The 17088-nt window shown below is 52.4% G+C and overlaps 1 protein-coding gene across 4 annotated transcripts in view; it reads left to right on the forward strand.

The window, feature by feature from the left end:
• The first annotated feature begins 1813 nt into the window (after positions 1–1813).
• Positions 1814–17088, forward strand: part of EPB41 (erythrocyte membrane protein band 4.1) — a 183549-nt gene continuing 168274 nt past the window's right edge. For 2 of the 4 annotated variants that reach the window (XM_040229739.1, XM_040229750.1), the window contains exon 1: positions 1814–1955. The gene's annotated coding sequence lies outside the window, so the exon portion shown is untranslated. Of the gene's footprint in view, positions 1956–1983; positions 2066–4487; positions 6930–17088 lie in introns of those variants that run through there. The other 2 variants (XM_040229743.1, XM_040229731.1) reach the window with 2 other exon arrangements.

Consider the following 17088-nt stretch of genomic DNA (forward strand, 5'->3'; position numbering starts at 1 on the left):
TTTGCGGAGGCTAAATCAAGGCATTCACAGCCTGCTCTCTCCAGCGTGCGCGAATACACGTGGGAGCAATTAAAAAAAATAACACTGGAACCATTACCGGGTATTTACATATGTATTTTCACATGCTCATTTAATTTTCCCAACAGCTCTATGTGAATTTGGGGCTATTATTAATCCAGAGGGAAAGGGATTTACCCAGAGGTACGGAGCGGCTAAGTGGAAGAGCCTAGACTCCATCATCCGCAGATCCCAAACTCTTACCCACTGGGCTGAGCCATACCACCTGGTGGGCAGGTGAGAATGTGGACAAGTGAAAGGTGTGTCGGTAGGCTTGGGAACCTGGATGCGTGTCAGCTTTCCCTATGGGGTCCACTATGGGAGGGACTGAAAGGGTCTCAAGGGTCCAGATTTCTGGTTAAAGAAACTATAGCTCCTGTGGTGCATTGGAGACTGTGCACCTTTATCAGAAGATGTAGGAGCTCAGACCTTCCTCTGCTAGACTGTGAGCTTCTTGAAGGCAACTAAAGACTAAGACTTGACCCAAAGGGGGCTTCGGTGAATTTGGAGGGCAAAACATGAATTTCTATAATAAAGGCTGACCGTGAGACTGGCACTGTTCTTATTAGTTCTTTACATGGGTTATTTCACTTAACGTCCCACAGCTTGTAAGTAGTAGCAGGTTCTGACTCTCGGCAATCTGATTCCCGAGTCCATCTAATAGAAAGACCATTGAAGTCACAGGAAGTCACTTGTCAGTGAGCTTCTGTATGTCCGATTTGCCCCCAAAAGGGATTCATGGGTCTCCAACCTGAAGTAGCCTATGATTTTGTGATTCTGCAATTCCTCAGCATGGAAGAGGGATTAGGTTTGTTCTTTGTGGGCAGGACTCCTAAAGGGCAGAGTTGGCCTTAATAGGCAGAGCTTCTGAAGTCTCCGGACAGGTTTAAAGTGAAGGAGGCCTGACTGGGAAGGGATGAGCTTCCCATCACTGAAAGTGTGTGCGTTCACGCGTGCTCAGTAATGTCCATGACCCTATGGACTGTACTCCACCAGGCTCCTCTGTCCATGGGATTTCCCAATAAGAATACTGGAGTGGGTTGCTATTTCGTTCTCCCAGGGTTGAACCCGTATCTCCTGCATTGGCAAGCGGATGCTTTTACCACTGAACCACCTGGAAGTCTGTGAGCACAGCTCTTAAATGCGGTACAGAGGGGAGGGGATTTGGACCAGTGACTATGTAAGCCCCTTCCAGCGCTGATAGGACAGACGATAAGGAGGCAAAGTCTCTTAGTGGGAAGATGCGAATAAAGGGGACCAGAGTCCACATTTACTGAAGACCACCCACTGTGCGCCAGCCCGGCGCTTGGTACTTAGCATATATTGCTAATTCTCAGGAAAATATTCTTCAAGATTTATAATTGAGGAAACTCAGCTTCAGAGTAGTGACTCTGACACAGGCGGCACAGGTCATCCAGGTGTCCTCTGCAGGATTACTTCCCTAGTCCCCTGTGACCAAGTCCGTGTCTCCCTTCCAGACTTAGGGGTAGCACCACGTGGCAAATTGCATCATACTTCTGCCATACGACGTTAGACACCGCACCAGCCAATTCAGTGCGAACCTCCGCAGACCCAGCGGGTCAGCAACCCTACGGGCCAGCGCTGGGCGTCCCGTCAGGCCGCACCTGCAGCCCTCGCCCCTTCCCGGTTGCGACGCGCTCTCTGCCCCGCCCAGTTCCTCCCCCTCCTCCCCGCCGCTCTGCTGACTGGCAGTTGCCTGCACCAATCCTAAGGCACCCCGGGTCGGGGGCGGGGCCTCACGCCAGAGTTGCCCTGTCAGTGCAGGTGGAGGCCCCCGAAGGGGCAAAGTGGCAGGAACCTCTTAAAGGGCGAGAGCGGCGGAGGGCGAGAACGCGGCCCGGCCCGGCCCGGCCAGGTCCCCGCCCTGTCCAGCCCAGGTGAGCCTGGACCTCCTGAGGGACGAGCCCGGGTCCCTGGAGGGAGGGGGTGAGGGACAGACGGACGCACTCCCCAAGGGCCCGGGGCGTCCCGCGGGGAGCGGGGAAAGGTCTGGTTCTCAGGATCGGGGGCGCTATAGAGGTCCCGGGTCCCCAGTTTCGAACTGAGGGTCCAGTGCGGGGGGGGTCTGGGATTCCCGAAGTTCAGGGTGCGGGGAGGGGCAGGGGAGGCAGGAAAGGGGTCCGAGAGCTCGTGTCCGGAGCTGGGCGCTTGGCGCGCGGTCCCAGCCGGTTCCGGGCCTGTCTGGGGCGGGGGTCCGGGGTGAGGCGCGGGCGGGCGGGTCTCTGCGGAGGGCTGCAGCCCAGGCTTCCCCCACTACCACCCCCTCAACCCCGCCCTGTCGGCCCTGCGTGCTCCTGCCGGGCGGGCTGCAGCGCGGCTGGAGCGGGTGGGAGGGCGGCGCGCGCCGGGAGCGGGCAGCCGGGTCCCGGCCCCCGCGCCCTGCTCCGGCCCTTACGTAACTGACTTTGAGTTTCCGGACTGAGGGACCCGCGAGATGGGGCGCCGGCTCTGCCGGCCAGGGTGGCTCTGCTGCCGCCGCCCCGGCCGCACACGCTCCCTTTCCAGGCTGGGTTTAGGGGACTTCTCTCTGCCTCCGGTCGGCCGGGTGTCCCTGTCGTGCTCTGGTTCCGGCTAGATCTCATCTCCCTGTGTCTCTCGTCTCCTCTGTGTGTGGCCCGGCCTCTCCCTGTCCTGCCCTCATCTACACTTTCTAGCAGACCCCCACCTCTGTGGGTTGGGATAGGACTTCTTCCCTCCAGCAAATTGGAGGCCAGGACGTGTCCAGACCAACCTCAGCCCAAGCTTGCCCCAGAAGGAGGGCGGGGAGGACTACCTGGTAGGATTAGGGGAGGTTACTCCGGAGGCCCACAGATTCTTCTGGGAGAGGAGTGACTGAATGTGACCCCTTAAATTCCCAGATTAGAACTGAAGGCAGCTCCCCACCCCCGCTTTGCTTCTGAGCCCTTTCTCCAGGAAGATATTTGGGGAGAGCCTGACCTGGGTTGGGGCTTCGGGCAGCTCAGCTACTGAAGGATGAGGGTGGGGCCCCGGGGCGCCCAGATCACTGGCAGCAGAGCCCCAGAGGCTACTTACTTCATGCTCCCACCTTCACCCCAGTTACAAGCTGGGGACTGGCCTTGGCAGGAGGCTGGGGGTGGGGAGGGGATCAACAGGAGGCCACCAGAAGACTTTTCATGGGAGGGGGGCATGGGGGAGGGTGGAGGTATAAGTGACAGACTCTCAGGTCTAAGGGGGCACTTAGTGGGGTCACTCTCTGCCTTCAGGGTCCTTCTGAGTGTCAGAGAAACAGACGCCTCAGAAATAACTCCTGCACCTCAGCTGTCCAGTGTATGTAAACAAGGTGTTAAGAGCACCGGTGAGGTGGGAGTTGTTCATTCTGACCAGGGGTGAGGAGGAGAAACGTGGCAGAAAAGGTGGGAGTTAGGGGAAGAAGGGCATTCCGAAGCTGTAGGGAGCAGAGAGGAGGGACAGAAGGGGACTTCGGGGATCCTATAGGCTTTTCGTGCAGCAGAACTGGGTTTGAAGCCTGGCCCTGCCATTTCCTTGCTATGTGACCTTGCATGAGTCATTTCACCTCTCTGAGCCCCAGGTTCCTCTTTATCAATAATCCAGATCTTACAGGCATTAGCAGAATCAAATGAGCACTGAGTGTGCAGTGACCGGAATGGTAGCTGGTCTGGGAACAGGCCAGCAGGGGTGCATTAAGAAGGGAATGGGGTGAGGAAGCCCTGAGGTTTCCTCTGTGTATACAGAAGAGTCAGGCAGGACCTGCCAGGTCCCTGGCAATGCGGGATACGGGTGGAGTGTCTTGTGTGGGTGACACCCATCTATTTTCTGATCAGCCCATCCCTGAACTGCCTAGACCAGGCTAGTCTCCCTCCTGAAGGCCCCAGGTACCAACAGAAGCTCCCAGCTGCCCCGGTCCCTAGGCCAGTGGGAATGGGGCTGTGGCAGGGCAAAGCCAGCACCCTGTTTGCGAAATGGACACTGGCTGGGAGCCTGGCTGGCTGTGCTGGACAGGAACATCCCAGCCTGGCTGGGAAGATGCTGACACTGTAGAGGCCTCTGGAGGCCCAGAGTGCTGCTGGCTAGAGTTGGGTGCTACTGATAGGATCTGAGACAGAGGCTGGCCAGGGTGGGAGCAAGGAAGGGAGATGCAAAGAGAGACCCCCTGGAGGGGGAGCCTGAGCGGAGCTGTGGAACCAGAGAGGAATTTCATGTGGTTATTCCCCAAGCCTTCCCAGAGTACCTCCTGTGTGACGTGTATGGCTCTGCTAGCCAAAGGGCTGAATGTGCTGTGCTGTGCTTAGTCACTCAGTCATATCTGACTCTTTGCAACCCCATGGTCAGTAGCCCACCAGAATCCTCATTGGGATTCTCCAGGCAAGAGTACTGGAGTGGGTTGTCATGTCCTCCTCCAAGGGATCTTCCCAACCCAGGGATCGAACCCAGGTCTCCCACATTGCAGGCGGATTCTTTACTGTCTGAGCCACCAGAGCCGAATAGGATACCCATGAAAGGCTCACCGTGGAGGCCATGGTGGCCTGAGATTTGTTGGGGGTTTGCGGAGTAGACCTTTATGACAGTCCCCTGGGGCATGGGTCACTCGGAGTTTCTCCAGGGCCTAAGAGTCTGATATTGGTTAATGGGGCAGGATTCTACTCCCTGATCATCTGTGGGCAGTCACTTTTCTCTCCGGGGTCTCAGTTTTCTCTTTCTGTGAAGGAACAGAGAGTCTCTAAGATCTTCCAGCACTCATTACTGCAGCCCCCAGGACCTAGTTTGGGACAATCCTCACCCCACGTGAGGGGAGGGGAGAGAATGGGGATAAAGGGCAAAGTTGAGTGTAACGGGCACTCAAGTCCTGTTCTTGGCCTGTGTTCTCGAATCACAGAGCTGTAGCCTCTTGAGCACTTGTGCAGGGTGCGTTGTGCCAAGCCTTTCATATGCAACATTACGTATTTCTCATAATCCCAACATCCTCCTGAGGGACTAGGTATTATCCCTATTCAGGGAGGTGAATTGATTTGAGCAGAGTCACATAACTAGGAAGTGATTGGGGATTCTAAGCCAGGTCTGTCTGACTCCAAAGCCCAGATTCAGCTACAAGAGGGTGACTCCACCCAGTAGGTACTGAGGCGCCCGCATTACTTAACCCTTACTTGCAGAACCTGCCTGACCCCTGCTGGGTGAGCTCACAGCTCTGCGATGTTCAGGCTAGGGAGGTGGGGGACAGGCTGTGTGGGTGCGCTCTGGGCCCAGTGAGCAGGGGTGGGGTAAGGAACAGAAGGAGCAACTTGTGGGTCAGGGCCTCACAGGGAGCTTTTCCAAAGGGCCAGCCCCACCTGACTATGCTCAGTGCAAGAGCTGGGTATGAAAGGCACCCTGGGGTATGTGGCCAATTTGGACCTCAGTTTCTCCATCAGTAAAGCATGGGTTTGGAGTCGTTGAGTGCAGACATTCCTTGGCCTGTGGGTGAGTGGCTGAAGTTGGCGATAGGGTCAAGGGTTAGAGGAAGGGTCAGGTAGCAGTGACTGAGCCTTGTGGAGGGAAAGCTTGGATCCTGGGCTGGCTGTTTGACATTTGAAAGGCTTGGAACAAAGCGCCATGCACAGTAAGTGCTCAGGAGGCTCCAATTCTAATTATGATTCGAGATTTCAGATGAAGGGACTGAAGCTGGAGATGTTCAAAGGCTTGTCTAGGACTGGACACATAGTATTGCAGAGACTGAAGGGAAAAATGGAAGGGAAAGCAAAATCCAGGCAGGTGCCAGCTAGAATCTTGGCTCAATCACTTAACTCGGTTTGGAGATGTGAAATGAGGGCCCAAGAACACACAGAGAAGAGTCCCATCACCTCACTGTCTTCATCTATAAAATGGGAATAGTAATAATTCTGTCTTTGTCCACTTCCTTGGTTACTGGAAAGGTCAAAGGAAAAGAGACGTTTGTGGAATCAGGTGAGAAGGTGGGGGCTGGTTATTTTTCATTTCAAAGCTGCAGTTCTAAGTGTATGTTTGTGGGGAGGGAGCGTTTCTGACAGCAGCTCTGCCAAGATGCTCTATCCTGGGGTTGCACTGGAGAACAGTCGTATTTACGTCACCAATAAATGTCACCACTATTTATTGAGTAATTAGTTACCATACACCGGGCATTGGGCTCGGAGCTTCACTTCTCATCTCCTTTCATCTCTACCTTCTCAGGTCAATGGTGGCCTGACCCACTCTAGAGGTCTCTGAAACCCATGCCTACAGCTCCCTATGGTAACAGTAGCTAACATTTCTGAAGAGTTTACTCTGTTACTGTGTGCCAAGCATTCTTCAAAATGTTTTACATATATTAACTCAATCTTTACAACAACCCTGGAGGTGGGTACTAATACCTTCCCCATTTTACAGAAGAATAACTGAGGTGCAGAGAAATGAAGAAATAGGCCTGGTATCACAAAGCTAGTATGTCATAGAGCCAGGGTATGGAGCCAAGTTCTCAAGTCTCCTCCTTGAAGCGCTCATCACAATTGCAATTCAGTTATGGTAAGATTGCCTCCTCATTGACTGTAGGTTCCATGAGGGCAAGGACTGACACCTGGCACACAGTAGGTGCTCAGCTAATGTTTGTGCACAGGGATCCTGCTGCTTCCAGTGGGCTGGGCCCTGGGAGACCTCATGAGCTCAGGGTAGATTATCAGATTGCTGACTAAGGGAGTATCTGTCCCAAAGAGCCCGAGTCAGAGGGAGGGCAGGGTTCCCCTGGGCCCACGCGCAGGCTGAAGAGGGACCCCGAAGACGTGTTTGCTGGCTGTGCTGTGTCTCACTGCTGTCTTTTCCTTCCATGTGTCACTGTGGCGATGGCTCCATGGCTTCTCCCTGACGGCTGTGGGATCCTGATCTGGGTGAGTACTGGTTCTGCTAAGGAACGGCCACTGGGAGGTATAAAGGGAAGCCTGGGGTGGGGGAGGAAGAGACGAGGGAGGGTCCTAACTCTGAAGTTAGGATCCTGTTGCAACCAGCTGACTTCTCACGGGATGCCTGGCATGCTGATGTGGTGATTTTGGGGTCACGTGACACAATGCAAAGGTCTCGGGGCAGATTGGCCTGGACTAGAATCCTTATTCTGCCGTGTGCAAGCTAGGTGGCTCTTTGCGTCTCAGTTTTGCCTCTGTGAGGTGGGAATATTAACACTTGCCTGATACAAGCATGTTTGTTGTTTTATTCGTGTGAACCCCACAAGGGGCCGGGATGTTTGTTCTCCTGCTCATTGCTGTCCCCCAGCACTGAGGATAGAATGGCTTGTAGTAGATGTGCAGTGAATATTTCTGAATGAAAGCACTTATAAATTTGGAGTCACAGTGCACCCATCAATGTACTTTGTATTGGATTAAAAGGCTAACGCATGTGAAGTGCCCAGCATTATAGGGGTTCAGTGAACGCGAGTCCTCGCTTTGCTCCCAAGATGGTGAATTCCTTGGGGTCAGGTCTCTGTTAAGTGAGCCCTGAGTCCTCTGAACTGAGTGTGGGGTCAAGTACCAAGCAGGCGTCAGGGAGCAGAGCGAGTGGCCTATGGGCAGCTAGACTCAGGGTCTCTGCTTAGGTCTGGGGAATGAATGGTGGAGCTTCTGGATTTCATCAGGAGGGTGGGACTGCTTGCTGGGGAGATCTAAGGCTGAAAGCGGGAGGGATGAGGAGGGACTCTGTCTCCCAAGACTGCCAGTTTCCTAGCTGTGTGACCTCGGACAAGACACAACCCTCTTTGAGTCCTGGAGACCTCATCAGAGACATGCGTATCCTAACACCTGCCCCACGTGGGTAGTGGGAGGAGCTAGTGAGAAGTGCTGGGCACAGGGCCCTGCTTGGTAACTGCTGGTTTCCTCCCCACCCTGGGCTCATTCTGGGAGGGGCCAAAGTAAAGGGTTCCTCTTTTTGGCTCTTTTCTCCTACTTTAAACTTCCCACCCAGGAGGATCTAGAATCTAGGAGTCAGGAGCCCCAGCCTCCCCAGCAGGCTGGCTAGGGTCCAGGGATAAGGGCTGGCTTCTGCCCAGTGTGGAAGTGGCTGAGTAGAGGACTCAGCTTTGCCATTTTTTTGTTGTTGTGTGACTTGATTCAATAACCCACCATCTCTGGGCCTCGGTTACCTCACCTGTTAAAATAGGGTGAGTAAAACATACTTCCCTCAAAGGATTATTCAATGAGCAAATGGGTGGAGCAGGGACTATTCTCATTGTTGGTGTTTGGCCCTGGCTGAGGAGGCTGCAGTGAGGGAGCCTGGAGAATTGCATCCTACCTTGGCCTGGGGATAGTACAGATTCGAGTCCTCATATATACTATTGCCAGTTATTGGATTTTTTAATATGCTGGGCTGGTTGTTATATGTTATTCTAGACACATTATTTCATCTAGTCCTCCCAGTGACCCTATGAGGTAGGCATTATGGCCCCTACTTTATGGATGATGTAATTGGTGCTGAGTAAATCAAGTGAGTTACAGAGTCACAGAGTTATTTGGGGGTGGAGTTGGGGCTCAGACCCAAGGCTGCTCACCCCACGGCCACAGTTCTTCATGTGAGACTCACCTGCCCCACGAAGGTAGAGGCTGGGTCTGAGTCCTTTCTGTCTGTCTGCATCACCCAGCACAGGGTTGGTGGGGGCTGCTGGACTCTTTGCTGCACACACACACGGCACCCCACCCACTCTGGTGCTCCAAAAGTATTGAAAGGAGAGAACAGAAAGCCAAAGGCCTGATAGCGTGGTAGCTGAGAGTCAGATAGACCTGGCTTTGAATCCTAGATCTGTTGCTTTCTAGTTGTGTGACCTTGGGCAAGACATTTAACCTTTTAGAACCATACTGTCCTTATCTGTAAAATGGGAATAAAGAAAGAACCTGCCTACCTCTTAAGAATTCTTATGAGGATTAAATAATGCACGTAAGGCACACGGTGAGTACTCAGTGATAGCAATTATTGTTATTATAATTATGAGTATTATTTTGGGATTACAAAAACATCCCTCTTGAAACAGTGGAGACCAGGCCTGGGAGGAACCCGCTGGGGATGGGTGGGTAGTCACCAATCTAACAGGTTCTGAAAGGGGCCCACACGTGGGAAGGGAGGAAGCCTCTTGGAAGTAAGAATGTCCCTCCCTTTCCTATCTGTCTGCTTTCACTCACACCCACTCTGTGCCCAGCCCCGTGCTGGGCATGGGGCACAGAGGTGAGACTGTGTCATCTCTGCCCCGCCGTCTCCTGCCCCGCGGATCTCGGAGTCTGGCTGGGGAGGAGGACACGGGAACTACCAGCCCCACCTCTGACGGATGCACAGTGTGGCCTGCGACTGTCTCTTCAGGCAAAGACAAGGAGAAAGAGCCATCCTGGTGGAAGGAATTGCTTGGCCATGTACAGAGCTGTGACCTGCACTTGGGGGAACACGGCTGGCGAGACAGGTTCAGGGGAGTTAGGGGACTTGACGTGGGGGCCATGGGGCCACTGGACATGAAGCTGGGCAAGGGGGTAGTCAGGCTTGTATTGCACTTGGATCACTTGGTGTGGACACAGCCAGGAGGGAAGGGGCAGGGCAACTTTGCAGGTGAGCGGTGCTGAGATCTGGGGCCTAGGACTGAGCTGGGGGGCGGGGCATGCACCATGGGTGGCTATGAGCTCTGTGCAGGAAGCAGAGCCAGAGCCTGCAGGGCGTGTCAAGGGACCCCTGTGGGCAGGCAGGAGGGGACAGAGGTGAGAGTGATGTCTTAGGTCTGGGGGTGATGGGACCTGCTGGAGTCTCTGCTGAGGGACACAGCTGGGTCAGGGGGTAAGAGCCCCTTGTCTGCTCCTTGCACCTTCTGCCTCAGTTCCCCCCGGGCCCATGCCCCTCCTCCTGCCTTAGGGGTCCCTCGAGGTGACTTTGGCAGGGGTGAGAGCTCTTTGGGGGTGGAGGCCGGGTGGGGCTGTGAGATGCAGACAAGCCTTGAGTCTAGCCCTGCCAATGCCACTGATGTCTGTGTGGCCCCTGGAAATCACCCCCTCTCTTGCCCTGTTGTCCTCGCCTTGGAAGGATGAGAAAATCTGTTTGGGGGGCTTCCCTGGTGGTCCAGCAGTTAAGATTCTGTGCTTCCACTGCAGAGGGCATGGTTTGATCCCCGGTCAGTTGGTTGGGGAAGTTCCATATGCTGTGAGGTGAGGCCAAAGGGGGAAAAAAAGTGAAAAGTAATAAACTTTTTAAGAAAAGCAAACCTGTTTTGCTTGCCTCAACGTTTCAATGAGAAAATACAAGCAGAGACAACAAACATCTATCGAGCATAGACTGTGTACCAGGTTCTGGCGGGGCACAAAGATGACGCAGAGAGGATGTTCCTCCCCTTCAGGAAGCTTGAAGTGACTGAGCCCAGACCAGCAGGTAGTTAACACTGGGCATCGGAGGGGAGAGATAGCTCAGCTGGGATTTGAAGGATGAATAAGAGCTCTCTAGGTAGGCAGTGGAGGGAACAGACTCCTAGGCATAGGGAACAGCATGTGTGAAGGGTCGAACCTACCCCACGTGCTCAGGTCCTAAGTACCTAGTTTGGTATGGCCGGAGCAGGAAGGGAGAGGTCGGTGCTGATTTCGATGAGGCTGGACAGGGAGGCAGGCCCAGATCCCACACTTGGTACCCTTTTCTTCCTGCGCCTTTGTAACTGCTGCCCCCCGCCCCCAGTGAGACTGCCAGGGCCCTTTCCACCGTGCTCCTCTCCCCACCCAGCCTCCCGCTTCCCTCCTTGTTCCTCTCACCCCAACTCAAGTCACACCCAGCGGCCGTCTCTCTTAGGAGTCAACAAACTGGGGTCCCTGCTGGCTCTGCCACTTATGGGTTGTGTGGCCTTCGGTCGTTTTGCCCTCCCTGAACCTCAGTTTCCACCTCAGTGAAATGGAGACAGTGGCCTTCCTCACAGGGAAGGGTGGAGACTTCAGTGAGGTAAGCCCCACAAATGGCCTTGTATGGTGTCTGAATGTCATAGGCACCCGTCAAAGGCAGCTCTACTGAAATCATCATGATTTGGACTTCTTGGTCTCCCTGGTCCCACCCACTGCTTCCCCTCCCTCTCCTGGCAGCCAGCGCTGGCCAACAAAGGAAGGAAAGGATTAAGAAACAGCCCCATATCTCCAGAGGGGTCCTGGCCCACTGCCAAGCTTGTTCCCTCCTGTCCCTTGCCCCTCTTGGCCTCAGGCTCAAGGACATGTGGTCTTAAGGCTTGGACTCTCCCCAGCTCCCCACCCAGGAAGCCCCTCCCAGACTAGAGGCCAAAACCAGAGGCAGCCCTGAAAAAGGGACAAAAATTTTTGAAAATATGTAGCTTAATTTTTTTCCCCTGCAAGCTGATAATCAGGCCCTTGTTTTTCTGGGTGATTGGGAGAGGAGCAAATGTCATGTCCTGTATCTGTGGGTGGCACTGGATCCCTGAGCCTCTTGGATTTTACAGCAAAGGCTGGTGACCAAGTCTCTTTTGGTGCAGATGTGGGCAATTCACATCAGAGTAGGCGGCTGATGGCACAAGGTCACAGAGCAGGAATGTAGGTCTCCGGACACGTTTTGCACGGTCCTGTGAATGCTTGTGATGCTGGCTATCATGGCACCTCCCTGAGCCTCACTTTCCTCTGCTGTGGAATGGGGTGACTTTACTGTGAGGATTGGCAGTAAGGTGAATAGAGCACTTAGTCCGGGGCTCAGCACAGTGAGGCCTCAATGGTAGGTTGTTGTTTAGTCGCTCAGGGATACGGGATCATTGAATATGTGTTATGTGTGTGTGTGTGTGTGTGTGTGTGCGCTCAGTTGCTTAGTCATGTCTGACTCTTGCGACCCCATGGACTATAGTCCCCGAGGCTCCTCTGTCCATGGGATTTCCTAGGCAAGAATACTGGAGTGGGTTGCCATTTCCTTCTCCAGGGGATCTTCCCCACCCAGGGATTGAACCCGCATCCCCCGCATCGGCAGGTGGATTCTTTGCCACTGAGCCACCTGGGAATTCCCAGTGGTAGGGAGCAACTGTGATTGCTGCTGCGATAGCTGTTATAGCAACTGTGATAACTGCTCCCTCTGAGAACGTCTCAGTCTAGGGACTTGGAGTATTCAATAGTTTCTTGCTGAACAGATGACATCCAGTAGACTGGTTTCAAAGTCAGAGGCTCAGCATCCCCCACCACCACCCCCGACTTCCCCCTTCCTGGTTGGCTGGAACACTCTAGCCTCACCCTTGGCCTGATTTTGGCCTCTGCCCCTGGCCCGTCTCTGCCCTCCTGGCACCACGCCTGCATGGCCTCTCTTCCAGGAGTCACACGAGGACAGAGTTGCCCTTCTGCAGCCTCCTCTGCTCCATTGCCACTGCAAGTGCTTGGGAAAAGCAGAGTCAGGAGGGTCTTGCGTCACCCAGGCCTTGGCTGTTTTTTTTGCTGTGGGGACAGTTGAAGGCTCAGGGGCAGAGGTGGCTTCGGAGCTCTCTGGCACTGTCCTCAGGGAGCTAAGGCAACACTAAGACTTTCGCAGAGGCTGTGAGATAGGTGTCAAAGGGCAAACCTGGTCCAGGCCCCAAATCTGGTGGAGTGGAAGGACTGCTACACTGCGGGCTGGAGGGCGGTATCCCTTCCCCGTGCCCTCTCGGAGCCTTTTTTCTGATTTATAAAAGGAAGGGGATGGATTGATGTCAGAGGTTTCTACTAACACTACAGGATTAAAAGGAGAGATTTGGGGGCCAAGAGAGAGCTCCGTTTAGATCGCAGCTTCACCACTGACCAGCCATGGGGCCCCTAGCAAGGTGTTCTCCCTCAGTTTTCTCACCTATAAAATGGGAAAAATATTAGCAGCTTCTCATTGGTACTTCAGGGCTAAATTAGATAATTCAGGTAGAGTACTCCTTCCATAGCAGGCACACTGAAATTGCTGTTATTGTCATTCTGAGATTAGCAGAGGCAAGAAGAAATCAGCTAAGGGCAGTTAGGGAGCAGTTCATGAAGAAGGCAGGGCTTGAGAATGTGCAGGATTCACCCATCCGTTCATTCACTCAATACAGACATATTTAGATTCGCACAGACAGGGCCCAGAGAAGAGGAGCAGGGAGGCTGGGGAAAAGCGGAGGCAAGCAGATCTGCCTGTTCTAGCGGTGTGACATGGGCTCACTGTGTGCCTGTGTGCTCAGTCGGGTCTGACTCTTTGGGACCCCGTGGACCATAGCCGGCCAGGCTCCTCTGACCATGGAATTTTCCAGGCCAGAATACTGGAGTGGGTTGCCATTTCCTGTTCCAGGGGGTCTTCCCCACCCAGGGATTGAACCCACGTCTCTTGCGTCTCCTGCACTGGCTGCTGCACCCTTTACCACTGCACCGCCTGGGAAGCCTCTGTGGGATCATTACCTCTCTTCTTTGGGTCTTGTTTCCTCAACCATAAAGCAGCGAGACAAGTGAGCATTATCCTTACCTCCAGAACTGTCCTAAGATGTAAGAGAGCTCAAGTATACAGTGGGTGATCAGTCTAGCTGATGCCTGTTCTTTCCTATTTCTGTTAATGACTTGGAAGTTTGTCTCAGGTGGCAAGTCCTTGAATCTACCAGCCACACCGCCAACCCCAGGGCCTTTGCACTTGCTGGTCCTTCCACCTGGAACACCTACCCCAGATCCTTTCATAACTTATTCTCTTATCTTCTTAATTTTTTTTTGTTTAAATGTTACCTGCTCAGTAAGGCCTTTCCAGACAGCTCTGTTTAACAGTGTAACACTGCAACGCCAACACTCCCTCTCCTCCCTCCTGGCTTATTTTTCTCCACATCTCTTACCATTCTTTAACCTACAATATTTCATGGAGTATCTGCTTATTGTTTGACTCCCCTCACTGGCATGTAAGCTCAGAGATGATGGTGATATTTGTCTGTCTGGTTCAATGTCATATCTCCTGCACCTAGAAGAGTCTGTGGTACATAGTAGGTGCTCAACAAATATTTGTGGAGCGAATTTTTAAAAATTAATTAAGTTATTTTTGACTGTGCTGGGTCCTTGTTGCTGTTCACAGGCTTTCTCTAGTTGCAGCAAGCAGGGGCTGGATGCAGTGCATGGGTTTCTCTTTGTGACGGCTTCTCTTGTAGCGGAGCACGGGGCCAAGAACGCGGGCTCAGTAGCTGTGGCACATGAGCTTAGTTGGTCTTTGGTATATGGACTCTTCCCAGATCAGGGATCAAACATGCTGGAATGTGGACGCTCAACCACTAGCCCACCAGGGAAGTCCTTGTGGAGTGAATTAATGAATAAATGAAGCTTTCTTCTCTAGCACTAATCTGAGCATGCACACATACACACAAACACAATAAATTAATAAATAATTGTGTGAGTGGTCATCATTCTCTCCATTTGCCAGATAATACTTTGGTTGGTCAATCCTGAAGCCCTTTAGCTTCTGACATTTTCTGCCAGGGCATCAGTTTCTGTTGGAGTGCCCAGATCTTTTGTTCCTAAGTCTGAGCTATGCAGAATTTCTAGCTGGGACTGTTTGGCTGTTGGGCCCACATGGTTATTATGTCATTATTGGTAATTAGCACTTAGGCCCAGAGGATTGAGCTTTTTGTTTCTCAGCAGAAATCACAGCAGACAGCTGTGCTGGCCAGTGGGGCCCCAGGCCTGGAGCAGCTTCCTCTCTCCACTTCGAGCTATGAGTCCATGGCTTAGAGAGACCAACGCAGAGATGCCCAAAGCTAAGGGCATCTGCATAACCAGTTTAATTGCTGTCTTTCCCAGGCAGTGTTCTGGAAAGTTTCTTCTCCCTTACACCCTTGGTTCTCCATGCCTGGCTTGGTTTAGAAGGGATCCCCATGCCCCTGGAGGAGCTAGGTGTGGTTTCCAAAGGTCTAGCTCATAGGGGCTTTTTCTTTCTTTAAAAAAAATTAAAAAAAATTTTTTTTTAAATTTCTTTTTGACTGCTCTGGGTCTTTGTTGCTACCCACGGGCTTTCTCTAGTTATGGCAAGCTGGGGCTATGCTCTGGTTTCGGTGCATGGGCTTCTCATTGCAGCGGCTTCTCTTGTTGTAGAGCACAGGTTCCAGGGCATGTGGGCTCAGTAGTTGTGGCACACGGACTTAGTTGCCCTGAAGTATGTGGAATCTTCCTGGACCATGGATCAAACCCATATCCCCTGCATTGGCAGGTAGATTCCTAACAACTGGGCCACCAGGGAAGTCCCATAGAGGCATTTTCTGATGCCCAGGATTCAGGTATTATGGGTGAAGGAAATAACCCAGTGTTTAAGACTCAGGAGCCTGGGATCAAGTCCCTGCTTAGCTGCTGAGTTGTTGGGTCCCCATAGGCTTTTTGTTAACTTTTGCTGGGCTTCAGCTTTCTCATCCAGACAGAGATAAACAGATAAAGATGCCTATGTGGCTTCACTGGGGAAGAGAGGCAAGATAGAGTAGTAGGCAAGGATAGGGTTCTAGAATCAGACATACTTGGCTTTCCCACTATACCCCTTCTTAGCTGTGTGAAAGTGAAGGTGGCTCAGTCATGTCCGACTCTTTGTGACCCCATGGACTATAGAGTCCATGGAATTCTCCAGGCCAGAATACTGGAGTGGATAGCCTATCCCTTCTCCAGGGGATCTTCCCAACCGAGGGATCAAACCCAGGTCTCCCACATTGTGGGCAGGTTCTCTACCAGCTGAGACACAAGGGAAGCCCAAGAATACTGGAGTGGGTAGCCTATCCCTTCTCCAGGGGTCTCCTCAACCGAGGAATCAAACCACCCAGGAATCGAACTGGGGTCTCCTGCATTGCAGGCGGGTTCTTTATGAACTGAGCTATCAGGGAAGCTTGTGTGACACTAGGCAAATTGCTTCACCTCTCTGACTTCGGTTCCCAAAGCGAAAGAATGGGGTTAAAATAGTACCCACTCTGTAGGGCTGTGAGAACTAAATAAGAGAATGCAGGTAAAGGATCTAGGCACACAGAGAGTGCTCTGTACACTGGTATTATTGCAATGACCATTACAGAAATGCAGACAATCTGTAAGCTGCAAGAGCACCAGCAATAAAGCCAGGCAGATGTGGGTTTGAATCCTAATTCTGACCCTTACTACCTGGGTGATCTTAGGGAAGTTTTTCACTTCTGAGACTCTTATTTCCTTATCTGTAAAATGGGCATTATGGTCATACCTTCCTCAAGCAGCTGTTGTAAAGGTTCAGTGACATGTTGCATAAAAAGTACTTGGTACAATGGTTGGCACATATCATCCCCATTTTATAGATAAGGAAGAGGAGTGGTGACTCGTCTGAACTCACATAGCATCTTAGCGGTGGAGCTATTTTTTTAAAAATAAGGATTAAATATATATATTTAAATTTGGCTGCACCGGATCTTAGTTGTGGCATGTGGGATCTGTAGCTGCAGCATGTGGGATTTAATTCCCTGACCAGGATCAAACCTGGCCCCTTGTGCTGGGAGTGTGGAGTCCTAGCCACTGGGCCACCAGGGAAGTCCCTGGTGGAGCCTTGATTTAAACCCAGGTCTGCCTACCTCAAAAGTCCCCGATCCTTTTACCTCTTCTTGCCATCACCCGAATATGGGATGAGGAGGAGGATGTTTGTTCTTGGGGCTGCTGGACTCATCGCATTCATTCCATGGTCCCCAGGGCCCACACACAGGAGATGCTCAATAAACGTCTGCTGGCTGAAGAAAGGGGGACCAGTGTGTCCTCAGTTCCAGGGAGGCTTTTGCCTTGGGATTGAGAGTTTTTTTTCCTGCTTTGTTGACAGCAGAATAAAATAAAAATAAACAATATAACTCATACTCAGTGCAGATGTGGGCCTGTCATCTGAAAAACCCTGTGCACCTCCTATATAATTGATCCTTCTTGCTACTCTGTGACATCCTGGATAGGCACCTCCATTTGATTGGTGTGGAAATGGGAGCCCAGAGAGGGTGTAATGGATGAATATTTGTGTTCTGTCCAAAATTCACGTTGAAGCCTTAATCCCAATGTGATGGTATTTGGAGATGGGGCCTTTGGGAGGTGATTAGGGTTAGATGAGATCATGGGGAGGGGCCCTCATGATGAGATT

Source organism: Oryx dammah, unplaced genomic scaffold (genome assembly GCF_014754425.2).
Source record: "Oryx dammah isolate SB20612 unplaced genomic scaffold, SCBI_Odam_1.1 HiC_scaffold_27, whole genome shotgun sequence".
Taxonomy (NCBI): Eukaryota; Metazoa; Chordata; class Mammalia; order Artiodactyla; family Bovidae; genus Oryx; species Oryx dammah.